The sequence below is a fragment of the Pseudophryne corroboree genome, chromosome 5 (genome assembly GCF_028390025.1).
Source record: "Pseudophryne corroboree isolate aPseCor3 chromosome 5, aPseCor3.hap2, whole genome shotgun sequence".
NCBI classification, from domain to species: Eukaryota; Metazoa; Chordata; class Amphibia; order Anura; family Myobatrachidae; genus Pseudophryne; species Pseudophryne corroboree.
Genome location: NC_086448.1, coordinates 84,343,728 through 84,370,626, shown reverse-complemented (window position 1 = coordinate 84,370,626; position 26,899 = coordinate 84,343,728). Strand labels below are relative to the sequence as shown.

Genomic DNA, 26,899 nt, shown 5'->3' with positions numbered 1-26,899 from the left:
TTCCTCTTCCGGCTCAGGTAGCTTCTCAGTAATATGCAAAACATCCCTAATGGCTTCAATCATTAACTGCACCCCCTTAGCAAGGGATGCATCCCCCCTTCCCTGCATATCCCCATCACCGTCCCCTGTATCAGAGTCGGTATCAGTGTCAACTTGCATTATTTGGGCGTGTACGTTTTTTAGGGTATGTGGGTGGGGTATGTGAGGGAGTAGGAGCTGAATGCTGTAACCCCTCTACAGACTTTCTCAAAAACTGCATTTCTTTCTCATTATGTGACATACGTGATGAAATCTGTGATATCACTCCCCTTAAAGAATCCACCCATGGGGGTTCGGATTCAACAGGTTGGGAAAGCACATTGCAGTCCTGAGTACATGGGATAGACTCTTCAGGAGAAGATACACACTCTGCTGCACAGGATACAGAACCCTTAGACATGGTAATGTGGATAAATACACATATACAAACACACAGGAAAATGTCAGACAGTTTCCCCCAGAGTACCTTCAGAGAGTCACAGAGTATAAGGAGCCAGCCACACAGCACCCCAGTAGGCAGATAATATAGTAAAAGCCCGGCGCTGACTGAGTAGCCTTAATAGGGTAATCAGTTCTAATTTCACTCTCCCCCCCTGTCTATAACACCCTGGTACCGCAGAGGTATGCTGGAGTTATGTGGAGGGCAGTGCTCCCTGTCAGCGTCTCTTTATGATGATCTGCAGGTAGAAAATGGCGCTGGTGAGTGCTGGATCCGCTCTGAGGAGAAGTCCCGCCCCCTGTAATGGCGCGTCTTCCCACACTTAGTTGTTTATACTGGCCTGAGGTAATTTGCTGCTAACAGCGGGATTAGCCCGTTAGCCTTATGTGACCAGTGTAGGGTGATTGCGCTGGCCCAGGACACCCCTCACAGCGCCGTACACAGAGTGCCGCTGAGTCTTTCGGAGCGCAGCCTGTCAGAGCTGCGCTCCCACCCTTGTGCCGCTATTCCCGCCGGCGACACGCTTCCCGGGACGCCGGCGCTGTACTCACCACTCTTCTTTCTTCTGGCTCAGTTAGGGGGTGGCAGCCGTGCTGTGGGAGTGAGCGGTCGCCTCGTGGGCTTGCGATCAGCACCCTCAGGAGCTCAGTGTCCTGTCAGCGGAGACAGAGAACCATTAACTTCTAGAGTTGGTTCCTACTCCCCCCCTAAGTCCCACGAAACAGGGAGGCTGTTACCAGCAGCCTCCCTGTACCTAACTCAGAAAAATAGTAAAACTAGAAAAACTCCTAAGAGCTCCCCTAGCTGTGACCGGCTCCTCCGGGCACATTTTCTAGACTGAGTCTGGTGGGAGGGGCATAGAGGGAGGAGCCAGCCCACACTATTAAACTCTTAAAGTGCCAGTGGCTCCCCATGGTACTAATGTGGACCTCAGCATCCTCTAGGACGTAAGAGAAAATAAGATTTTACTCACCGGTAAATCTATTTCTCGTAGTCCGTAGTGGATGCTGGGGACTCCGTAAGGACCATGGGGGATTAGCGGCTCCGCAGAAGACTGGGCACAACTAAAGAAAGCTTTAGGACTACCTGGTGTGCACTGGCTCCTCCCACTAAGAACCTCCTCCAGACCTCAGTTAGGATACTGTGCCCGGAAGAGCTGACACAATAAGGAAGGATTTTGAATCCCGGGTAAGACTCATACCAGCCACACCAATCACACCGTATAACTCGTGATACTATACCCAGTTAACAGTATGATAACAACTGAGCCTCTCAACAGATGGCTCAACAATAACCCTTTAGTTAGGCAATAACTATATACAAGTATTGCAGACAATCCGCACTTTGGATGGGCGCCCAGCATCCACTACGGACTACGAGAAATAGATTTACCGGTGAGTAAAATCTTATTTTCTCTAACGTCCTAAGTGGATGCTGGGGACTCCGTAAGGACCATGGGGATTATACCAAAGCTCCCAAACGGGCGGGAGAGTGCGGATGACTCTGCAGCACCGAATAAGCAAACTCTAGGTCCTCCTCCGCCAGGGTATCAAACTTGTAGACTCTTGCAAGAGTGTTTGACCCCGACCAAGTAACAGCTCGGCAAATTTGTAAAGCCGAGACCCCTCGGGCAGCCGCCCAAGAAGAGCCCACTTTCCTCGTGGAATGGGCTTTTACAGATTTAGGGTGCGGCAGTCCAGCCGCAGAATGTGCAAGTTGAATCGTGCTACAGATCCAGCGAGCAATAGTCTGTTTAGAAGCAGGAGCACCCAGCTTGTTGGGTGCATACAGGATAAATAGCGAGTCAGTCTTTCTGACTCCAGCCGTCCTGGAAACATATATTTTTTAGGGCCCTGACTACGTCCAGAAACTTGGAATCCTCCAAGTCCCAAGTAGCAGCAGGCACCACAATAGGTTGGTTCACATGAAAAACTGATACCACCTTAGGAAGGAATTGGGAACGAGTCCTCAATTCCGCCTTATCCATATAAAATACAGATAAGGGCTTTTGCACGACAAAGCCGCCAATTCTGATACACGCCTGGCGACGCCAAGGCCCACAGCATGACCACTTTCCACGTGAGGTATTGTAGCTCCACGGATTTAAGTGGCTCAACTCAATGCGACTTCAGGAAATCCAACACTACGTTGAGATCCCACGGTGCCACTGGAGGCACAAACGGGGGCTGACTATGCAGCACTCCCTTAACAAAAGTCTGAACTTCAGGCAGTGAAGCCAGTTCTATTTTGGAAGAAATCGATAGAGCCGAAATCTGGACCTTAATGGAACCCAATTTTAGGCCCATAGTCACCTCTGACTTGTAGGAAGTGCAGAAATCGACCTAGCTGAAATTCCTCCTTTTGAGGCTTTACTGGCCTCACGGCACGCAACATATTTCCGCCATATGCGGTGATAATGGTTTGCGTTCACTTCTTTTCTAGCTTTAAATAGCGTAGGGATAACTTCCTCCGGAATGCCCTTTTCCTTCAGGATCCGGCGTTCAACCGCCATGCCGTCAAACGCAGCAGCGGTACGTCTTGGAACAGACAGGCCCCCTGCTGCAGCAGGTCCTGTCTGAGCGGCAGAGGCCATGGGTCCTCTGAGATCATTCTTGGAGTTCTGGGTACCAAGCTCTTCTTGGCCAACCCGGAACAATGAGTATAGTTCTTACTCCTCTCCTTCTTATTATTCTCATTACCCTGGGTATGAGAGGCAGAGAAGGGAACACATACACCGACTGGTACACCCACGGTGTTACCAGAGCGTCCACAGCTATCGCCTGAGGGTCCCTTGACCTGGCGCAATATCTTTGTAGCTTTTTGTTGAGGTGGGACGCCATCATGTCCACCTGTGGCCTTTCCCAACGGTGTACAATCATTTGGAAGACTTCTGGATGAAGTCCCCACTCTCCCGGATGGAGGTCGTGTCTGCTGAGAAAGTCTGCTTCTCAGTTGTCCACTCCGGGAATGAACACTGCAGACAGTGCTAACACATGATTTTCCGCCCATCGGAGAATCCTTGTGGAATCTGCCATCGCCATCCTGCTTCTCGTGCCGCCCTGTCGATTTACATGGGCGACCGCCGTGATGTTGTCTGACTGGATCAGTACCGGCTGGTTTTGAAGCAGGGGTTTTGCCTGACTTAGGGCATTGTAAATGGCCCTCAGTTCCAGAATATTTATGTGCAGGGAAGTCTCCTGACTTGACCATAGTCCTTGGAAGTTTCTTCCCTGTGTGACTGCTCCCCAGCCTCGAAGGCTGGCATCCGTGGTCACCAGGACCCAGTCCTGTATGCCGAATCTGCGGCCCTCTTGAAGATGAGCACTCTGCAGCCACCACAGCAGAGACACCCTTGTCCTCGGAGACAGGGTTATCAGACGATGCATCTGAAGATGCGATCCGGACCACTTGTCCAACAGGTCCCACTGAAAGGTTCTTGCATGAAACCTGTCGAATGGAATCGCTTCGTAGGAAGCTACAATTTTCCCCAGGATCCGCGTGCATTGATGCACCGACACCTGTATTTGTATTAGGAGGTCTCCGTCTAGAGACGCCAACTCCTTGGACTTCTCCTCCGGGAGAAACCCTTTTTATCCTGTTCTGTGTCCAGAACCATACCCAGAAACAGTAGACGCGTTGTAGGAACCAGCTGCGACTTTGGAATATTCAGAATCCAGCCGTGCTGTTGTAGCACTTCCCGAGATAGTGCTACTCCGACGAACAACTGCTCCCTGTACCACGCCTTTATAAGGAGATCGTCCAAGTACGGGATAAGTACTTCGGCCATTACCTTGGTAAATACCCTCGGTGCCAGGGACAGACCAACGGCAACGTCTGGAATTGGTAATGACAATCCTGTACCACAATTTTGAGGTACACCTGGTGAAGAGGGTAAATAGGGACATGCAGGTAAGCATCCTTGATGTCCAGTGATACCCTGAAATTCTCCAGGCTTGCAATAATCACCCTGAGCGATTCCATTTTGAACTTGAACCTTCGTATATAAGTGTTCAAGGATTTCAATTTTAGAATGGGTCTCCCCGAACCGTCTGGTTTCGGTACCACAACATTTTGGAATAGTAACCCCGGCCTTGTTGAAGGAGGGGTACCTTGATTTCACCTGCTGGAAGTACAGCTTGTGAATTGCCGCCAGTACTACCTTTCTCCGAGGGCAGCAGGCAAGGCTGATGTGAGGTAACGGCGAGGGGGAGTCGCCTCGAACTCCAGCCTGTATCCCTGTGATACTACTTGCAGAACCTAGGGATCCACCTGTGGGCAAGCCCACTGGTCCCTGAAGTTCCCGAGACGCGCCCCCACCGCACCTGTCTCCACCTGTGGAGCCCCAGCGTCATGCGGTGGACTCAGAGGAAGCGAGGGAAGATTTTTGATCCTGGGAACTGGCTGCCTGGAGCAGCTTTTTCCTTCTTCCCTTGTCTCTGTGCAGAAAGGAAGCGCCTTTGACCCGCTTGCTTTTCTGAAGCCGAAAGGACTGTACCTGAAAATACGGTGCTTTCTTAGGCTTTTGTGAGGAAACCTGAGGTAAAAATTTTTCTTCCCAGCTGTTGCTGTGGATACGAGGTCCCAGAGATTATCCCCAAACAATTCCTCACCCTTATAAGGCAGAATCTCCATGTGCCTTTTAAAGGCAGCATCACCTGTCCACTGCCGGGTTTCTAATACCCTCCTGGCAGAATGGACATTGCATTAATTCTGGATGCCAGCCGGTAAATATCCCTCTGTGCATCCTTCCTATATAAGACGACGTCTTTGAAATGCTCTATGTTAGCAAAATATTATCCCTGTCTAGGGTATTAATATCATCTGACAGGGTATCAGACCACGCTGCAGCAGCACTATTTTGCTGAGGCCATTGCAGGTCTCAGTATAGAACCTGAGTGTGTGTATATACAGACTTCAGGATAGCCTCCTGCTTTTTATCAGCAGGCTCCTTCAAGGTGGCCGTATCCTAAGACGGCAGTGCCACCTTTTTTGACAAACGTGTGAGCGCCTTATCCACCCTAGGGGATATCTCCCAGCGTGACCTATCCTCTGGCGGGAAAGGGTACGCCATCAGTAACTGTTTAGAAATTACCAGTTTCTTCTCGGGGGAACCCACGCTTCTTTACACACTTCATTCATTCATCTGATGGGGGAACAAAACACTGGCTGCTTTTTCTCCCCAAAAATAAAACCCCTTTTATGTAGTACTTGGGTTCATGTCAGAAATGCGTAACACATTTTTCATTGCCGAGATCATGTAACGGATGTTCCTAGTATATTGTGTATATGTCTCAACCTCGTCGACACTGGAGTCAGACTCCGTGTCGACATCTGTGTCTGCCATCTGAGGTAACGGGCGTTTTTTGAGCCCCTGATGGCCTTTGAGACGCCTGGGCAGGCGCGGGCTGAGAAGCCGGCTGTCCCACAGCTGCTACGTCATCCAGCCTTTTATGTAAGGAGTTGACATTGTCGGTTAATACCTTCCACCTATCCATCCACTCTGGTGTCGGCCCCACAGGGGGCGACATCCCATTTATCGGCCTCTGCTCCGCCTCCACGTAACCTTCCTCATCCAACATGTCGACACAGCCGTACCGACACACCGCACACACACAGGGAATGCTCTGACTGAGGACAGGACCCCACAAAGTCCTTTGGGGGGACAGAGAGAGAGTATGCCAGCACACACCAGAGCGCTATATAATGCAGGGATTAACACTATAACTGAGTGATTTTTCCCCCAATAGCTGCTTGTATACATATAATTGCGCCTAAATTTAGTGCCCCCCCTCTCTTTTTAACCCTTTGAGCCTGAAAACTACAGGGGAGAGCCTGGGGAGCAGTCTTCCAGCTGCACTGTGAAGAAAAAATGGCGCCAGTGTGCTGAGGGAGATGGCCCCGCCCCTTTTTCGGCGGACTTTTCTCCCGCTTTTTCTGGAATACTGGCAGGGGTAATTTTACATCTATATAGCCTCTAGGACTATATATGATGTAGATTTGCCAGCCAAGGTGTCATATATTGCCCTCAGGGCGCCCCCCCCCCCAGCGCCCTGCACCCATCAGTGACCGGAGTGTGAGGTGTACATGAGGAGCAATGGCGCACAGCTGCAGTGCTGTGCGCTACCTTGGTGAAGACCGAAGTCTTCTGCCGCCGATTTTCCGGACCTCTTCGTTGCTTCTGGCTCTGTAAGGGGGACGGCGGCGCGGCTCCGGGAACGAACACCAAGGTCGGGTCCTGCGGTCGATCCCTCTGGAGCTAATGGTGTCCAGTAGCCTAAGAAGCCCAAACTACCACCTGTTAGGTAGGTTCACTTCTTCTCCCCTTAGTCCCTCGCTGCAGTGAGTCTGTTGCCAGCAGATCTCACTGTAAAATAAAAAAACTAAATATACTTTCTTTCTAGGAGCTCAGGAGAGCCCCTAGTGTGCATCCAGCTCAGCCGGGCACAAGAATCTAACTGAGGTCTGGAGGAGGGTCTTAGTGGGAGGAGCCAGTGCACACCAGGTAGTCCTAAAGCTTTCTTTAGTTGTGCCCAGTCTCCTGCGGAGCCGCTAATCCCCCATGGTCCTTACGGAGTCCCCAGCATCCACTTAGGACGTTAGAGAAATAACAGTTAGAAGCTGACTGGTTGGCACTTTATCCAGGGCTATCTTAACATCTGGGCTCATTGGGTAGCTGCCCAAGGCCCCATGATTCTAGGGACCTTCGAGCAGGAGTAGGTTGAACCAGGACTGTTTGCTCACCGAGATGGTGCCTCCCGAGCTCCTTGGGAGGCAGGTAGAGAATGCTAAAAGATGAAAATACCAAGGTATTTTTTCAGGCGCTCGTTATGATCTGTTCTATATACAGTAGCAGCTACCACATAGTACCTCATAGACCAACCCCACCTCTGCCTAAGTGCCGGAATACAAACCAGGAAGCTGCATAAACCCACAGTCAGCAAAAACTGGAACAAGCACCTTCACCGCATTGCATGAGGACCCAGGGCCGGTGCTAGGGTGTTCGGCGCCCCCCCAGCAAACTATAAATTTGCGCCCTCCCATACTTTACAAGTAACGCCCACTGTATCAGTGCCGCTTACACACGTAATGCCCACTGTAGTAGTGATGCTTTCACACGTAACACCCCCTGTACCAGAGACGCTTACACACGTAACGCCCCCTGTAGTAGTGATGCTTACACACGTAATGTCCCCTGTACCAGTGACGCTTACACATTTAGTACCAGTGACGCTTACACACGTAACGCCCCCTGTAGTAGTGATGCTTACACACGTAATGTCCCCTGTACCAGTGACGCTTACACATTTAGTACCAGTGACGCTTACACACGTAACGCCCCCTGTAGTAGTGATGCTTACACACGTAATGCCCCCTGTACCAGTGACGCTTACACACGTAATGCCCCCTGTACCAGTGACGTTTACACACGTAACGCCCCCTGTACCAGTGCCGCTTACACACGTAACGCCCCCTGTACCAGTGCCGCTTACACACGTAATGCCCCCTGTACCAGTGACGCTTACACACGTAATGCCCCCTGTACCAGTGCCGCTTACACACGTAATGCCCCCTGTACCAGTGACGCTTACACACGTAATGCCCCCTGTACCAGTGACGCTTACACACGTAATGCCCCCTGTACCAGTGATGCTTACACACGTAGTACCAGTGCCTCTTACACACATAATGCCCTCTGTACCAGTGCCTCTTACACAAATTATGTGGCAGTCACACTTACACACACAGATATACACACCACATACACATATATACATATATATATATATATATACACATACATACATACTGTCATACATTACATAGAGTTCACTCTAGGAGTGAAAAGGGGCAGGGCGCCGGACTCCAGGGGGCACATGTGCGTGCGCGCTGCGAAGCCGCGCGCCCGAAACGGGGGCGCGGCCACGCAAATTAGGGGGCGTGGCCACGCCTACGTCATTTTAGGGGCGGCCCACAGACGCTACTATAGAGAGCATGCGCACGGCATCTATACACCCCGGGAGGGCAGGAAGCGGGCGGCTGTTCTAGCAGGGCGCCGCAAAAGGGGCAGGGCGGGTTTTGCCTGCTAAAAAACGGGCAGGGCGCAGCGCCCTGCTAAAACAGCCTAGAGTGAACACTAATTACACACATACACAGTCACACATATATACAGTATACACAGACACTGTATACACACACACATAATTCCATTCACTCACTGTCTTACCAGACACTTACCTAAGGAAGTCTGGCTGGCAGGAGCTGTATCAGCTCATCCTCCTGCTGCAGCCTGGACCTGTGTAGCCCCGCCCCTTGTTCCAGTGTAGCCCTGCCCCCTTTTAGGTCCGTGCACTGCCACAAGGAAGGGAAAGGGGAGAGGAGGCTTCGTGCTGCCGGCACCGCTGCCTGTCATAGAGTGTGACAGGCGCAGCAGCCGGCAGCAGCAGCAGGGGGGACAGGACGGCGCAGCATAGGAATTCAGAGCAGGCAGAGCGCCTCTCCTTCCTGGCGCTGCATCCCTTTGCTGAGCAGCTAGCGCCGGGCCTGTGAGGACCAGAGGTGTTTCTAGAGAGGAGGCCAGTGTGCAGGCTCCGTCTGGGCACCCTCCTCTCTAGCCGGCGGCAGCGCTTAGCTCTGGGCACTAGGGGACCCTAGTGCCCAGAGCTAGTGGCCAGGCAGCATTCTCTACCTGCCAGACAGTGCATGGTTGACACTGACAGCATGCTGGTTGGTGAATGGCTGTAGGCATCCACCAATCAGAGTGCTTCTAGACATTCACTCTATGGAAGCATGGGGAACGACTGTAGGGAGGGGTAAGTTATAATTGTTATTTATTAGTGTGAATGGGTGGGTAGTGCATTGCTTTGCCCATGTCCTACAATGCTGTTGAGATGGTCCTGACTTTATCTCTCTCCAGTTTATCTCTCCCCAAGAGTTGATAAATCCTTACCTCCTCCCAGTGAGAGAGTGTGAGAGGCAGAACTATATCTATATACATATATATGTCTGCAGCTTTACCAAACAATCACTACTTCTGTTTTCTTCTGTTAACAGGTGCCAGAATTTCAAGAGCAGCAGAACAAGCTCCAGGAGTACCTCTATTGTTCGAGTGGAAAGCATTGACTAGATAGACATCCAGGCTGGCTGCCTCTGAAGTATATACAGTAAACCGATAGCTGTGTAAGTTGATTCAGTGGATACTTGTCATCTGTTTCAAGTAAGACCAGAATAATGTTACATAAGTTTTAAGGTTGAAAAAAAAGGTGTCTATTGTTTAAATGCATCATCCTGAAACTCCCTAAATAGTTGAGCAGAGGATTACAGGTCACAGTTAACAAGCTTGGAACTTTAGACAAACTAAACTTTGCAGTTGGCAGGAACAGCTTCATAGAAGTTAGGAAAGTCCTGTCATATGAATATTATACACAGTAGCGGATCTTGCGACGGGCAAGCAGGACTTTTACCCAGGGCGCCGCCTTCCGGAGGGCGCCGCACCATGGCAAGATCCGCCACTGTGCCCCCTACAGTGCCCCCTGCGGCGAAGGGAACCAGATGCTACGCGTCTAGTTTCCCTTCGTGGAGAAGACCTTGCTGTGCGGTGCGAGATGACGTCATCGCGCACCGCACAGCATTGTGGCACAGACGCTAGGGGTCATAATTGACCTCTAGTGTCTATGCTGTGCTATGGGAGACCCCTAGATCCGAGGAGAGGAGAAGAGCGGCGCCGGCGGAGGTCTGCAGCGGTCTGGAATCAGGAGCGGGGATCATAAGCATACATTTTTCTTTTTTTTTCTTTCAGCGGCGCTTCATGGGGGGAAAATGGGGGCGTAACTGGCCACGCCCCCATATGAAGCCACGCCCTATATTTTTGCCCGGGGCGCCACAAGGGCAAGAACCGGCCCATATTATACAGTATATTATAATGCAAACTCTTGTGAGCAGGGCCCTCCCTCCTAGTGTTTATTCCCTCCCCCTAGGTCCACTATCTCAGCCAACTGGCATACGTCACATTCATTATGTATCGTACTATCACACTTGTTATGAGTCTGTATTAGGCCCACATTTAAAAATATGTGGTTGTAAATCTGTATTTATTGTTTCACTTTTATGCTCTCATTTACTACTATGTATTTTTATTATTCTTCACAGTTTACCCAGTTATTTTTGCTCTGTATGGCACTGCAAAAATTTGTGTTGCCTTATAAATAAAGGCTAATAATAATAATAATAATAATAATAATAATAATAATACTAACAATAATAATAATAATATTGATACATTTATCATTTACTATATACATTAGACAAATATAACTGAAAAATAAAAAATGAGGATTAAAGTTCCTGATAAATCGAATAATATCTACAATATCGGTCATATTGTTAAATGCATTTGGGATATAATTGCAAAAAACAAACTGATAATAGTCTGGAATCTGGATGCGGTTAAGATTATGTTGAAATGCTAATGCTGGAATCCCGACAGGGTCAGGAGACCGACGCCAGAATCCCGACAGCCGGCAACCTCACCGTAACTACAGTGGGCGTGTTAATGCCAGGGTGGAGGTTAGGTTTAGGCTCCACCCAGGTGAACAGAGTTAGGCTGCGGGGCAGGGGGGGTTAGGGTTAGGCTGCGAGGAGGTGTGGTTAGGGTTAGGCAGCACTGGGGGGAGGTTAGGTTAAGGCACTAAGGGGGAGGGTTAGGTTGTGTGGAGGGCGGGTTAGGGTTAAGGCACTAAGGGGGGAGGTTAGGGTTAGGATGCGGGAAGGGAGGGATTTAGGGGCTGGGAAGAGGGGATAGCAAAACTGACTCATCCCCGTCGGGATTTTAAAGATCAGGATGCCGGCATGGGTATTGTGACCACCAGCATCCTGACCACCAGTCACACAAACCGAACCCTTATAGCCATCTTCCAACTGCATTAATCTACAATCCCACTATATAGGTCTCTGTAATGTCAGAAGTAACCTGGCCAACTTGTCAAAGCGTAAAAGAGCCAGATCTCATTCAATGAGGCCACCCACATGTTTGGCCAAAGTGTACGAGGATTTAGGGGTACATTTACTAAGCAGTGATAAGAGCGGAGAAGTGAGCCAATGGAGAAGTTGCCCCATCAACCAATCAGCAGCTCTGTATCATTTTATAGTATGCAAATTATAGATGTTGCTTCAGTGCCTATTGGTTGTCATGGGCAACTTCTCCATTGGCTCATTTCTACGCTTTTATCACTGCTTAGTAAATGTCCCCCTTAGTCTCTTGGCTCCTGACCTAAGCATTGGCATAGTAATGTGCGACAAGATTAACTAGATTCTGAAATTCTTTACTGATACCAAGCGCACTGCCAGCCAATCACATTGCTGCTGGCTACTGTCTATATCAAATTACCCATAGTTTCCCAACAGACAGACAGACAGACAGACAAGAACTTTGAAATACAAGACATTCATTGAAGCATAGAAATGTTCATTAAGTTCCAAAAGAAAGGAATCCTTGTTTGCCAAGAAATGCATGATTTAAAAAAGAAAAAAAAGGAAAAATCTCTGTCTCCAAAAGATACCGATCTGGAACAAATATGAACTTTTTTTTCTTTTCTACAAAACTACACTTAACGTGTCATCTTTTCTGTATTAATGTTTGTTCTTTGGGATTTCTTATCCTTTAATTAGGTCTGTACATGGAGTTTCCAGGAAAGTTAATGTTTTTTTCTCCTGACAATAAGAAAATATTTTCAAAGTACCCTACGGAAAGGTTGAGACGACGGCTGGGACGGAAAATGTTCTAGAGACACCACCCTAAAAATAAAAAAAATTCTGTACAACTCAGACCATCTTTCCAACTACATCCTATTTTGTAACAGTACTTCTAAATGGAAACTACGTCCAATTAATAATGAAATTATTTGAACATTGAGTTTCGATAAATGTGTTTTGCAGCTGCCAAATCTGTTTGTGAAGGTCGCCATAGCAAAAGTGTTGGAACAAAATTCCAGGGCCGTAACTCGGGGTGTGCAGGCGATGCTGCTGCACAGGGCCCTGTGGGCGGCGACTGCACCATTGTTACCACAGGGCAGCTACATGTGACTTTCCATCCTGCAGCCACTAGCGCTACTGCAGATCCTCCCACAGCATTAGTACGCTGTAGGTACTGCTTTTGTGATATGCCACTAGTGATGGAGTGGCGGTGTATGAGTAGATCGAGTGGTACCTGCGCTTCCTGATCTTCTTCCTTGGACTTCTGTACACTGTCTCTTCAGGCTTCCTCGGGGACTAGGCAGAGAGACAAGGACCCCCAAACATCCCAACAAACATGTCACCACGCGTTAGAACAGTGACTGGTATTTTATTATAAGGAACAAGGTTGTCACTGCTGTTTTTGAAAGAAAATGGTTTAACATACACAATGGCACCAAATCAGGTAAAACACATGACAATCATAACTGCTACAGTAATATCTTTCCGGTAACGCCAGTTAGTTACATCACACTTCACGGTTAAGCACACCTTTGCACATGTAGTACTCACTTTTGCATGTAGTACAATATTAATTAAATGAACCTTGGCAATATTGCTAGTGTCCTCCAGGTGGCAGTTGCATTTTTAGTTAGCAAAGCAATATGTCTCTCTATGGGGTCGATTCAATTCGGCAACTTATGAATAGCGCTGGGAATTAGCTCCCGACGCTATTCAATTCAGCTCCAGTTAAGTTGGCGATGGCCCGTTCTCGCCGACTTAACAGGTAGTTTTGTCAGGAGAACGGGCATTCTCCGACTTAACTACCCGCGGCGATGCTGATTCCCGACAGAATCAGCCTCGCGCCGGCCGCGCGGCAACACTTTTGTCGGTTTTCTTCTCTCACCCCCCGGGGATGAGAGAAGAATTCCCGACAATTGCGGGTAACTAGCAGCTGAATTGAATAGCGTTGGGAGCTAATTCCCGGCGCTATTCATAAGTTGCCGAATTGAATCGACCCCTTTGTTAGGAAAGCCAAATGGAAGTAGTACAAGTCCTGGTTTGGTGAGTTCATGTCCCCTCACTACAGTCTGTAATGCACCCTGCAGGGTGTGACAATAACTAGATCACTGTCCAAGTCTCTCACTTTGTGTGATAAGGAATGGGTTGTTGGTTTCTTACTCTGAATAGCAGCTGGATGTCAGTTGTAGTAGAGTGACTATACTTCCCACTGACAGTCTGTTGTATCCAGAGCCGGCCCTAGGCATAGGCAAACTAGGCAACTGCCTAGGGCATCTGACATGCCTAGGGGCACCAGCAGCTTCTGCTGATTAAAATGATATGTGGCATGCCTATATTCTGTATGTAGCATTTCATATGCAGATACAGTCACAGTCGCACACAGTATATAGGCATGCCGCATATCATTTTATTCAGCAGAAGCTGCTTGTGCATCCTAGTCATACAGAAATGCAAATAAGATGCATTGTCATAAAAAAAGGTGCCCGACGTTAGGAGAGCTGCCAGTTGACTCACACAAGGCATCTCCTACTGCATGGTGTATTGAGGCAAGATGTATGAGGACATAGCTGTATCCAAGCAGAGGCAGAGGTGACAGTGTTAGCGGCCATGTAAGTGCTGTGTGCGTTATGCGTGTCATGTGTATAAATGCACTAATAATGTGCGGCATATGTGTAAGGGGCATTATGTGTGTCATTATGTGTATAAGGGCATTAATAAAGGTTGGCAGAATGTGTAAGGTGCATTATGTATATAAGGACATTAATAATGTGTGTCATATGTGTGAGGGGGCATTACTGTGTGATATGTGTATAAATGCATTACTAATGTGTGGCATAATGTATATAAAGGGCACTACTGTGTGGTCTAATGTGAATAAAGAGCATTATGAAGTTGTGTAATGTGAATAAGGAGTAATTCAGTGTGGTGTAATGTGAATAAAGGGCACTACTGTGAGGAGTAACGTATATATTGTAAAGTGGTACTACTGTGTGATGTAACGTGAATAAGGGACACTATTGCATAATAAAATGTGAATAAAGTTGCACCACTGTGTGGCATAATTTGAATTAAGAGTACTATTGTGTGCCCATGTGCCTTGCCAGCAAAAACACACCCCTCTTTGGGCTGCACGCCGAATGTGCACACTGTTCCTATTTTAAATATAGGGGGTAGCAACACTAAATGAGGACTGCTATGGGTGAGGGGTGATGGTGCTGGAAAAGGGGTACAGGGTCAGAGGCAGAAATAGCGGTGGTGCTAGGGGGCACCAGACAAAATCTTGCCTAGGGCATCATATTGGTTAAGGCCGGCTCTGGTTGTATCACACTTGGCTGAATGCCTTTCTTCCAATGTGGGGGTTACCCAGCTGCCCTTAGTAAAAGTTCACCACAGAGTCTCTAGTTCCTGCTCTATCTGGCCTCTCTCTCCTTCTGGCTCACACTGACTGACTGGGCACTTAGGAGGTTGGCTGTCAGGTATCAGGCTGGGGATTCCCTGAGGGTAGATGCTAGAATCAAGAGGGCTAAGGGACCTTTTCCGTCTGGGGGAGGAGTCACAACACAAGGGGGAGGAGCAAGGCCAGCGGGATAGTTCCTCTACTATCCACGCCACCAACTATTACCTTTAGTAATCAGGTGGCGAGCGTACTTTTCGGGTACCCTGTTCGCCCGTAGCTCCTCCCCCTGGTGACGTGTCACCTCCCCTAGATACGTCAGAAGGTCCCTTCTCCCACTCCGAAATAGAATCAACCATTCCCTGAGGGTCTGTCTGTTGCTGGCTCTCTCCTCCCTCAGATTTTACAGGAGCTTACCCTGGGGTGTTAGTGCCTGGCTGGTCACACTGTGATGTCTGCACCACTCTCTGTCCCTGTGTTGCGGCTCCTGGTGGCTGAGGGGATCTCTACAGTCACTAGAGCTTCCTGCTGTCCTTCCACAGCTGCACCCCACTCCTCTAGTCAGCACTCTCAGGTACAAGCCAGCTCCCAGGCAGCTCTACTCAGCTTGGCTCTGTCTCCTCACTCCGCATTCTCTTCCCTCCCCACAGGCTCCTCCCCTTCCTCAGTTCACAGGTCAGCCTGTTGCTGGGGCTCTGGATTTTTCCACTCTCCAGGTGCTGTGGCTGTCATCTTTCTGGGTCCTAGTGTTTCCCTGCTAGCTGCTGACATCATCCAGCTGGGGTTGCCCAGCAACCGGACAATCTATTAACCCCTGCGGGGACAGCGGTTGCAATTAGCAGGGATCAGGGGACAGATACTGGGCATCACACTTTACTTACAGTAGCTGGCGGCTGTGGCTGCGCCCCGTCCTCTAAGTCATACCCTCCAATATTTTACACAGAAAAATCGCCACAAATCCGGAAAAGGGGCGTGGCCGCGGGTGAAGGGGGCGTGGCCACGCCCCTTTTCCTATACTTTCAATGGAAGTTTGGACAGCTAAAAATCGGTACAGACCATAAAAAAAAGGTACTGTACCTATTAAAAAGGTACAGTTGGAGGGTATGCTAAGTGTGATGTAATGATGTCACGGGCTTAGGGGCAGGGCTAGCATAGGATGCAGTGAAGCCTTAGTACGGCAGCACTGCAAAATTCTATTAAAATGTTTATATTTTTCTCTGACGTCCTAAGTGGATGCTGGGGACTCCGTCAGGACCATGGGGAACAGCGGCTCCATAGGAGACAGGGCACAAAAGTAAAAGCTTTAGGATCAGGTGGTGTGCACTGGCTCCTCCCCCTATGACCCTCCTCCAAGCCTCAGTTAGGTTTTTGTGCCCGGCCGAGCAGGGTGCAATCTAGGTGGCTCTCCTAAAGAGCTGCTTAGAGTAAAAGTTTTGTTAGGTTTTTTATTTTCAGTGAGTCCTGCTGGCAACAGGCTCACTGCAACGAGGGACTTAGGGGAGAAGAAGTGAACTCACCTGCGTGCAGGATGGATTGGCTTCTTAGGCTACTGGACACTAGCTCCAGAGGGACGATCACAGGTACAGCCTGGATGGGTCACCGGAGCCGCGCCGCCGACCCCCTTGCAGATGCTGAAGAGAGAAGAGGTCCAGAAATCGGCGGCTGAAGACTTCTCAGTCTTCATGAGGTAGCGCACAGCACTGCAGCTGTGCGCCATTGCTCTCAGCACACTTCACACCAACGGTCACTGAGGGTGCAGGGCGCTTGGGGGGGCGCCCTGGGCAGCAATGAAAGTACCTATGCTGGCTAAAAATACATCACATATAGCCCCTGGGGCTATATGGATGTATTCAACCCCTGCCAGGTTGTCAGAAAAATGGGAGAAGAAGCCCGCCGAAAAGGGGGCGGGGCCTATTCTCCTCAGCACACAGCGCCATTTTCCTACACAGCTCCGCTGCTAGGAAGGCTCCCAGGCTCTCCCCTGCACTGCACTACAGAAACAGGGTTAAAACAGAGAGGGGGGGCACTTATTTGGCGATATTATTATATATTAAGATGCTATAAGGGAAAACACTTATATAAGGTTGTCCCTGTATAATATAGCGTTTTGGTGTGTGCTGGCAAACTCTCCCTCTGTCTCCCCAAAGGGCTAGTGGGGTCCTGTCCTCTATCAGAGCATTCCCTGTGTGTGTGCTGTGTGTCGGTACGTGTGTGTCGACATGTATGAGGACGATGTTGGTGAGGAGGCGGAGCAATTGCCTGTAATGGTGATGTCACTCTCTAGGGAGTCGACACCGGAATGGATGGCTTATTTAGGGAATTACGTGATAATGTCAACACGCTGCAAGGTCGGTTGACGACATGAGACGGCCGGCAAACCAATTAGTACCTGTCCAGGCGTCTCAAACACCGTCAGGGGCTTTAAAACGCCCATTTACCTCAGTCGGTCGACACAGACACAGACACGGACACTGACTCCAGTGTCGACGGTGAAGAAACAAACGTATTTTCCATTTGGGCCACACGTTACATGTTAAGGGCAATGAAGGAGGTGTTACATATTTCTGATACTACAAGTACCACAAAAAAGGGTATTATGTGGGGTGTGAAAAACTACCTGTAGTTTTTCCTGAATCAGATAAATTAAATGAAGTGTGTGATGATGCGTGGGTTTCCCCCGATAGAAAATTATTGGCGTTATACCCTTTCCCGCCAGAAGTTAGGGCGCGTTGGGAAACACCCCTTAGGGTGGATAAGGCGCTCACACGCTTATCAAAACAAGTGGCGTTACCGTCTCCAGATACGGCCGCCCTCAAGGAGCCAGCTGATAAGGAGGCTGGAAAATATCCTAAAAAGTATATACACACATACTGGTGTTATACTGCGACCAGCGATCGCCTCAGCCTGGATGTGCAGCGCTGGGGTGACTTGGTCGGATTCCCTGACTGAAAATATTGATACCCTTGACAGGGACAGTATTTTATTGACTATAGAGCATTTAAAGGATGCATTTCTATATATGCGAGATGCACAGAGGGATATTTGCACTCTGGCATCAAGAGTAAGTGCGATGTCCTATCTGCCAGAAGATGTTTATTGGCACGACAGTGGTCAGGTGATGCAGATTCCAAACGGCACATGGAAGTATTGCCGTATAAAGGGGAGGAGTTATTTGGGGTCGGTCCATCGGACCTGGTGGCCACGGCAACAGCTGAAAAATCCACCTTTTTTACCCCAAGTCACATCTCAGCAGAAAAAGACACCGTCTTTTCAGCCTCAGTCCTTTCGTCCCCATAAGGGCAAGCAGGCAAAAGGCCAGTCATATCTGCCCAGGGATAGAGGAAAGGGAAGAAGACTGCAGCAGGCAGCCCATTCCCAGGAACAGAAGCCCTCCACCGCTTTTGCCAAGTCCTCAGCATGACGCTGGGGCCGTACAAGTGGACTCAGGTGCGGTGGGGGGTCGTCTCAAGAGTTTCAGCGCGCAGTGGGCTCACTCGCAAGTGGACCCCTGGATCCTACAAGTAATATCCCAGGGGTACAGATTGGAAATTCGAGACGTCTCCCCCTCGCAGGTTCCTGAAGTCTGCTTTACCAACGTCTCCCTCCGACAGGGAGGCAGTATTGGAAACAATTCACAAGCTGTATTCCCAGCAGGTGATAATTAAAGTACCCCTCCTACAACAAGGAAAGGGGTATTATTCCACACTATATTGTGGTACTGAAGCCAGACGGCTCGGTGAGACCTATTCTAAATCTGAAATATTTGAACATTTACATACAAAGGTTCAAATCAAGATGGAGTCACTCGGAGCAGTGATAGCGAACCAGGAAGAAGGGGACTATATGGTGTCCCTGGACATCAAGGATGCTTACCTCCATGTCCCAATTTGCCCTTCTCACCAAGGGTACCTCAGGTTCGTGGTACAAAACTGTCACTATCAGTTTCAGACGCTGCCGTTTGGATTGTCCACGGCACCCCGGGTCTTTACCAAGGTAATGGCCGAAATGATGATTCTTCTTCAAAGAAAAGGCGTCTTAATTATCCCTTACTTGGACGATCTCCTGATAAGGGCAAGGTCCAGAGAACAGTTGGAGGTCGGAGTAGCACTATCTCAAGTAGTTCTACGACAGCACGGGTGGATTCTAAATATTCCAAAATCGCAGCTGTCTCCGACGACACGTCTGCTGTTCCTAGGGATGATTCTGGACACAGTCCAGAAAAAGGTGTTTCTCCCGGAGGAGAAAGCCAGGGAGTTATCCGAGCTAGTCAGGAACCTCCTAAAACCAGGAAAAGTGTCAGTGCATCATTGCACAAGGGTCCTGGGAAAAATGGTGGCTTCTTACGAAGCGATTCCATTCGGCAGATTTCACGCAAGAACTTTTCAGTGGGATCTGCTGGAAAAATGGTCCGGATCGCATCTTCAGATGCCTCAGCGGATAACCCTGTCTCCAAGGACAAGGGTGTCTCTTCTGTGGTGGCTGCAGAGTGCTCATCTACTAAAGGGCCACAGATTCGGCATTCAGGACTGGGTCCTGGTGACCACGGATGCCAGCCTGAAAGGCTGGGGAGCAGTCACACAAGGAAAAAATTTCCAGGGAGTGTGATCAAGTCTGGAGACTTCTCTCCACATAAATATACTGGAGCTAAGAGCAATTTACAATGCTCTAAGCTTAGCAAGACCTCTGCTTCAAGGTCAGCCGGTATTGATCCAGTGGGACAACATCACGGCAGTCGCCCACGTAAACAGACAGGGCGGCACAAGAAGCAGGAGGGCAATGGCAGAAACTGCAAGGATTCTTCGCTGGGCGGAAAATCATGTGATAGCACTGTCAGCAGTGTTCATTCCGGGAGTGGACAACTGGGAAGCAGACTTCCTCAGCACGACCTCCACCCGGGAGAGTGGGGACTTCATCGGGAAGTCTTCCACATGATTGTGAACCGTTGGGAAAGACCAAAGGTGGACATGATGGCGTCCCGCCTGAACAAAAAACTGGACAGGTATTGCGCCAGGTCAAGAGACCCTCAGGCAATAGCTGTGGACGTTCTGGTAACACCGTGGGTGTACCAGTCGGTGTATGTGTTCCCTCCTCTGCTTCTCATACCTAAGGTACTGAGAATTATAAGACGTAGAGGAGTAAGAACTATACTCGTGGCTCCGGATTGGCCAAGAAGGACTTGGTACCCGGAACTTCAAGAGATGCTCACAGAGGACTCATGGCCTCTGCCGCTAAGAAGGGACTTGCTTCAGCAAGTACCATGTCTGTTCCAAGACTTACCGTGGCTGCGTTTGACGGCATGGCGGTTTAACGCCGGATCCTAAGGGAAAAAGGCATTCCGGAAGAGGTCATTCCTACCCTGGTCAAAGCCAGGAAGGAGGTGACCGCACAACATTATCACCACATGTGGCGAAAATATGTTGCGTGGTGTGAGGCCAGGAAGGCCCCATGAAGAAATTTCAACTCGGTCGATTCCTGCATTTCCTGCAAACAGGAGTGTCTATGGGCCTCAAATTGGGGTCCATTAAGGTTCAAATTTCGGCCCTGTCGATTTTCTTCCAGAAAGAATTGGCTTCAGTTCCTGAAGTCCAGAAGTTTTGTCAAGGGAGTACTGCATATACAACCCCCTTTTGTGCCTCCAGTGGCACTGTGGGATCTCAACGTAGTTCTGGGATTCCTCAAATCACATTGGTTTAAACCGCTCAAATCTGTGGATTTGAAATATCTCACATGGAAAGTGACCATGATGTTGGCCCTGGCCTCGGCCAGGCGAGTGTCAGAATTGGCGGCCTTGTCTCACAAAAGCCCATATCTGATTGTCCATTCGGACAGGGCAGAGCTGCGGACTCGTCCCCAGTTTCTCCCTAAGGTGGTGTCAGCGTTTCACCTGAACCAGCTTATTGTGGTACCTGCGGCTACTAGGGACTTGGAGGACTCCAAGTTGCTAGATGTTGTCAGGGCCCTGAAAATATAGGTTTCCAGGACGGCTGGAGTCAGGAAAACTGACTTGCTGTTATCCTGTATGCACCCAACAAACTGGGTGCTCTTGCTTCTAAGCAGACGATTGCTAGTTGGATGTGTAGTACAATTCAGCTTGCACATTCTGTGGCAGGCCTGCCACAGCCAAAATATGTAAATGTCCATTCCACAAGGAAGGTGGGCTCATCTTGGGCGGCTGCCCGAGGGGTCTCGGCTTTACAACTTTGCCGAGCTGCTACTTGGTCAGGGGCACACCCTGGCTGAGGAGGACCTGGAGTTCTCTCACTCGGTGCTGCAGAGTCATCCGCACTCTCCCGCCCGTTTGGGAGCTTTGGTATAATCCCCATGGTCCTGACGGAGTCCCCAGCATCCACTTAGGACGTCAGAGAAAATAAGAATTTACTTACCGATAATTCTATTTCTCGTAGTCCGTAGTGGATGCTGGGCGCCCATCCCAAGTGCGGATTGTCTGCAATACTTGTACATAGTTATTGTTACAAAAATCGGGTTATTATTGTTGTGAGCCATCTTTTCAGAGGCTCCGCTGTTATCATGCTGTTAACTGGGTTCAGATCACAGGTTGTACAGTGTGATTGGTGTGGCTGGTATGAGTCTTACCCGGGATTCAAAATCCTTCCTTATTGTGTACGCTCGTCCGGGCACAGTATCCTAACTGAGGCTTGGAGGAGGGTCATAGGGGGAGGAGCCAGTGCACACCACCTGATCCTAAAGCTTTTACTTTTGTGCCCTGTCTCCTGCGGAGCCGCTGTTCCCCATGGTCCTGACGGAGTCCCCAGCATCCACTACGGACTACGAGAAATAGAATTATCGGTAAGTAAATTCTTATTATTTGTTAAATACAAAATCTTTAATAACAGTAAGAAAAAAACGAATGATATTTGTTGTGGGTAGTGAGGCCAATCTAGGGCCATTTTTTCAATCCGGGTATCGGGATTGGCTTTTCTCTATGTATCCGCCATTCTCACCCCCATAACTCACCATACGACAGGGGCGGGAGAGTGGGACACATCCTTCGGGCTCGGCGGCGGTTGGATACGGGTGACGGCGGACAGCTGACTGCGCATCGTGACATGTGGCTGCACGTTACGCTATGCAGGGGGAGCCGGGCAGCGTCTGAGCCTCCCGAGAACGCTCAACGCTGCATGGCTTTAAAAACACAAAGGGCCGCATGATCCCTCAACCCCGGTATTGGAGCTTCCAATTCCGGGATTGAATACTGGACGATTTTTGGCCTAAATCCCGGGCTCCCGCCGATCCCAGGATTGGCCACCCTAGTTGTGCGCTATAAATAAAAGCTAATATAAAGCAGTAAAATGTTGTAATAAACTGGTAATATTTATAGATCATTAGCGTATTTATAATGGGTGCAGGGTTATAATTAAATTCACCTCTCCGGAGTCCCGCGTTGACGTTGCAGGGATTTGCACATGCGCAGTAGAGAAGTCACTGGGAACATGGCGCAGAAGTCTATTGTGCTGCAGAGATGACGGGGACCACATTGAGCCTGCACACAAGCCCTTTCCTCCCTTAAACCGCCCCAGATATAAATAAAAGTATTGTCAGTTTGACAGATATCTATTAGCCCAATCTTGCAAAGCCTTTAGAATGTAAGCTCTCATGAGCAGGGCCCTCTTCCCTCATGTGCTTATCCTTCTCTTACTTTAATAATCTTCAACTGCACCAAATCCAGCAGTCTTCTGCCACCTGATACTTATCTCAGGGGCTAATTCAAACCTGATCGCTGCTGTGCGTTTTCTCTGATTGACAGGCAGAGGCGTTCGCTGGGCAGGAGGGGGCGGGCCGGCGGCATTTGGAGGCGATGTCCGGGCAAAGCTGGCATGCCTGGACCATGCGGGGGGCAGGCTGCGGCAGCTACGTGACATCACACGCAGCCGATGCGACCCAGAGAGCGACGGGTAGCTCCATGCCAGTGCGCAGGAGCTGTGCTGGTAGGGAGCTACTCTTCAGGTACAAAAGTATCGCCGCCGTGCTATGCTTTTGTACCTGTGCGGAGGAGGGGAAGGACTGACATGTAGGGCAGACTAGCCTTGTGCTGGGCGTTCCCCCGCATGTCAGGGTGGCTGATAGTAACCGCGCAAAATTTTGTACGGCTACGATCAGGTCTGAATTAGGCCCTCAGTGTCATCTGCTGATGTAGCTATGTTTATTTACCCTGCACTAGTCCTATATTGTCTTCAACTGTAAGTCGCCGTTCTCTTCTTTTGATTATTTGTTTATATAGTCTGTAATTGGGCGCTACGGAACCCCTGTGGTACCATATACATAAAGGATAATAATAATAATAATAATAATACAGGTTGAGTCTCCCTTATCCAAAATGCTTGGGACCAGAGGTACTTTGGATATGGGATTTTTCCGTATTTTGGAATAATTGCATACCATAATGAGATATCATGGTGATGGGACCTAAATCTAAGCACAGAATGCATTTATGTTACATATACACCTTATACACACTGCCTGAAGGTCATTTTAGCCAATATTTTTTATAACTTTGTGCATTAAGCAAAGTGTGTGTACATTCACACAATTCATTTATGTTTCATATACACCTTATACACACAGCCTGAAGGTCATTTAATACATTATTTTTAATAACTTTGTGTATTAAACAAAGTGTGTGTACATTGAGACATCAAAATACAAAGGTTTCACTATCTCACTCTCACTCAAAAAAGTCCGTATTTCGGAATATTCCGTATTTCGGAATATATGGATATGGGATACTAAACCTGTAATCAAAAGCTATCTGCGGGATATTCCCTTGTTATCCAGCCAAAAGAAATGTCATCAGATAAGGCTCCAAGTGCCCAGATTTTCCCAAATAGTGCTATTTGCAATTGGAAATATTTAATGCAAAATAATTTTTTTCTGCAGAACAAGCCTCAGATGCATCTGGATGAATAACATTAATGTAGACACATCTAGCTGTTTTCTGCACTTGACATTTCAAAAAGTTCACGGAGGGGAATTTACAGACTGGGACAGCACCATGCTACACCAGCGTACTCCTGGTCTATTTAAGGAGCACTTACACTATCATCAAAAAATGTTTTTCATGTTTAATGAGTTTAAAAATAGAGCATCATATTGTTATCAGTGTTAGAACAGTAAATGTCATGTTAACTTCTGTCTCCATTCTGCTGATACGGAAATACTGTCTGCGCTGGTCCAGTCAGGGGCATTTTATCAAAGGAGGGGGTCAGTGCGCAATATCCTTTAGCCCCCCCCTTACTTTGGAAGCAATCGCGCAGGCACATGTACTGAAGATACTGGTACCAGCGCCATTTTACCGGTGAGTTATTCAGAAGCACTGACACCATAAAGGGAATGGCAAAGGATGTTTTATTAAGTTGTTGAAGAGCACCCAGATGGCTTCGTTAAGCCCCTGGAGAGCAAAGAGGGATCATGTAGCTCTCTCCACCTCTATCTGCTCCCATGCAGTAACAATCCCACAGTGCACATGGGCAGGACCAAGCAGCGTAACCTTTGCCTCTGCTATGATCAAGTTTATCAGAGCAGCTGTTCCGGCTCCGAAGCAATCAGAAATTGCTCCCAAAAAAAGGTTTTCTTCTAGTTATGTACAGTGGTGCAAGTAGAAAAAATGTCTTACAGGTACTGTGTGCGCGCGCCTAAAAAAAATGGGTGTGGCCAAATGCTACATGGGGTGTGGCCAATGAAAATGGGGGTGTGGTACACATATGGGGGGGCAGATACACATATGACCCCAATAGTGCCAGATACATGTTGCCCCGCAGTGCCAAATATACATTGCCCCACAGTGCCAGATATATGTTGCCCCACAGTGCCAGATATACATTGCCCCACAGTGCCAGATACATAGTGTTCCTTTTAGGCTGTTTCAGCAGGGTGCTGCACCCTGCCCATTTTTGAAATGTCAAAAAGCACCCTGTCCCTTTTCAGTGCACCCTGCAGGACCATAAATCTCCCCCTTGTATACAGAATGCAACAGTCAGAGTGCATGTTACAATGTAGTTGTCTACTCCTTGTCCACCTCTGAAATTGGAAACAATTTCTATTCTTAATGAAATGGATGGCAGAGGAGGGACTATTAAGTGGCATCACTGCTGTGGCTGCCGGCATAACACAGCACTCTGATAAAGAGGGAAAGAACAGGGTAAGCAGTGAGCATGTACTGCTTACACTTTGTCCCTAGTAGAACAGACTTTTAATTTGTACCTATACTGTATATATTTTAACCCTCTGCTTAACTTTTCTGTATTATAACACATAAGGATTATAAATACTTCCGCACTGGAGGAGACATTTTATTATCTATTTATTATGTATATGCTGTAGCCGTTCTTTCAAGAAAACTGGACATACACAGTATTTTTCTAAGTACAAGTGTTTGGTGTTACATGGGTGTCCTATATGTGTGTAGGGATAAATTATACATTAAGTGGAAAATATGTGTATAAAAACTACTCTATAAACATATGCTCTATGCTTTGTGTGCAAAGCATCACCTCAAAACTGTGCCCTTCAAAATTAAAATGTGCCCTCCTCAATGATCAGCACCCTGCCCTAAAAAAATCCTAGAGTGATCACTAATACACATTGCCCCACAGTGCCAGATATACATTGCCCCCACAGTGCCAGATACACATTGCCCCCACAGTGCCAGATACACATTGCCCCCACAGTGCCAGATACACATTGCCCCACAGTGCCAGATACACATTGCCAAACAGTGCCAGATACACATTGCCCCACAGTACCAGATAAACATTACCCCACAGTGCCAGATACATACACATTGCCCCACAGTGCCAGATACACATTGCCCCACAGTGCCAGACAGTACCGTAACTAGGCATTTTAGCGCTATGTGCAAGAAACAGCATCGGTGCCCCCCCCCCATATACATAGCAGGGCCAGTGAAAAAAATGCAGAGTCCCCTTTTTACACGTTACAGCAAGACAGACCCCCTTTTTCAAACATATAGCAACAGAGCCCTCCTTTTTTTACACATTATAGCACCAGAGTTCCCTTTTTTTACACATTACGGCAGGCAGTCCCCCTTTTTTACACATTACGGAAGGCAGTCCCCCCTTTTTACACATTACAGCTGGCAGTCCCCCCTTTTTACACATTACGGCAGGCAGTCCCCCTTTTTTACACATTGTGCTAGGCAGTCCCCCTTTTTACACATTACGGCTGGCATTCCCCCTTTTTTACGCTTTACAACAGGACGTCATCTCTCCCAGCACACGGTTCACGGGGGGAGCGGAGAGGGAGCTGTAGCGCTGCCCGGCTACCTGTGTGAGTGGTAGCCGGGCAATGCAGCTGGGGGGCGGCCGGTGACAGGCAGGACACCTCAGTGCGGCGGCGGCGGTGGAGCGGCCCGGCGGGTGTTGCTAGTGGTCCTGCGCTGTGTGCAAGGCACCACTAGCACACACCTAGTTACGGCGCTGGTGCCAGATACACAAATGCCCCCACAGCGTCAGATACACAAATGACCCCACAGTGCCAGATATACATTGCCTCACAGCGCCAGATTTACATTGCCTCACAGTGCCAGATACACATTGCCCCACAGTGCCAGATACACATTGCCCTACAGTGCCAGATACACAAATGCCCCCACAGTACCAGATACATTGCCCCAGTGCCAGATATGCCCCCAGTGCCAGATACAGATATGCCCCCAGTGCCAGATACACATGTTCCCACAGTGCCAGATATGCCCCCAGTGCCAGATACACATGTCCCCCCAGTGCCAGATACACATGTCCCCACAGTGCCAGATACACATTGCCCCACAGTGCCAGATACACAAATGCCCCCAGTGCCAGATATATATTGCCTGCCCCACAGTACCAGATACACATTGCCCCAGTGCCAGATATGCCCCCAGTGCCAGATACAGAAATGCCCCCCACAGTGCCAGATACACATGTCCCCGCAGTGCCAGATATGACCCCAGTGCCAGGTACACATGTCCTCACAGTGCCCCCCCCGTTCCCCTGCTGCTTACCGCGCTGCTGCTGTCCTGTGTGTGAGGGGAGGAGAGCACA

At 48.9% G+C, this 26,899-nt stretch overlaps 1 long non-coding RNA gene across 1 annotated transcript in view; it reads right to left on the bottom strand.

The window, feature by feature from the left end:
- LOC134927247 (uncharacterized) overlaps positions 1-15,566 on the bottom strand; it is a 179,913-nt gene extending 164,347 nt beyond the window's left edge. The window contains exon 1 of the long non-coding RNA XR_010177586.1: positions 15,258-15,566. This is a non-coding gene — a long non-coding RNA (uncharacterized LOC134927247). The remainder of the gene's footprint in view (positions 1-15,257) is intronic.
- Between the last annotated feature and the right edge of the window lie 11,333 nt (positions 15,567-26,899).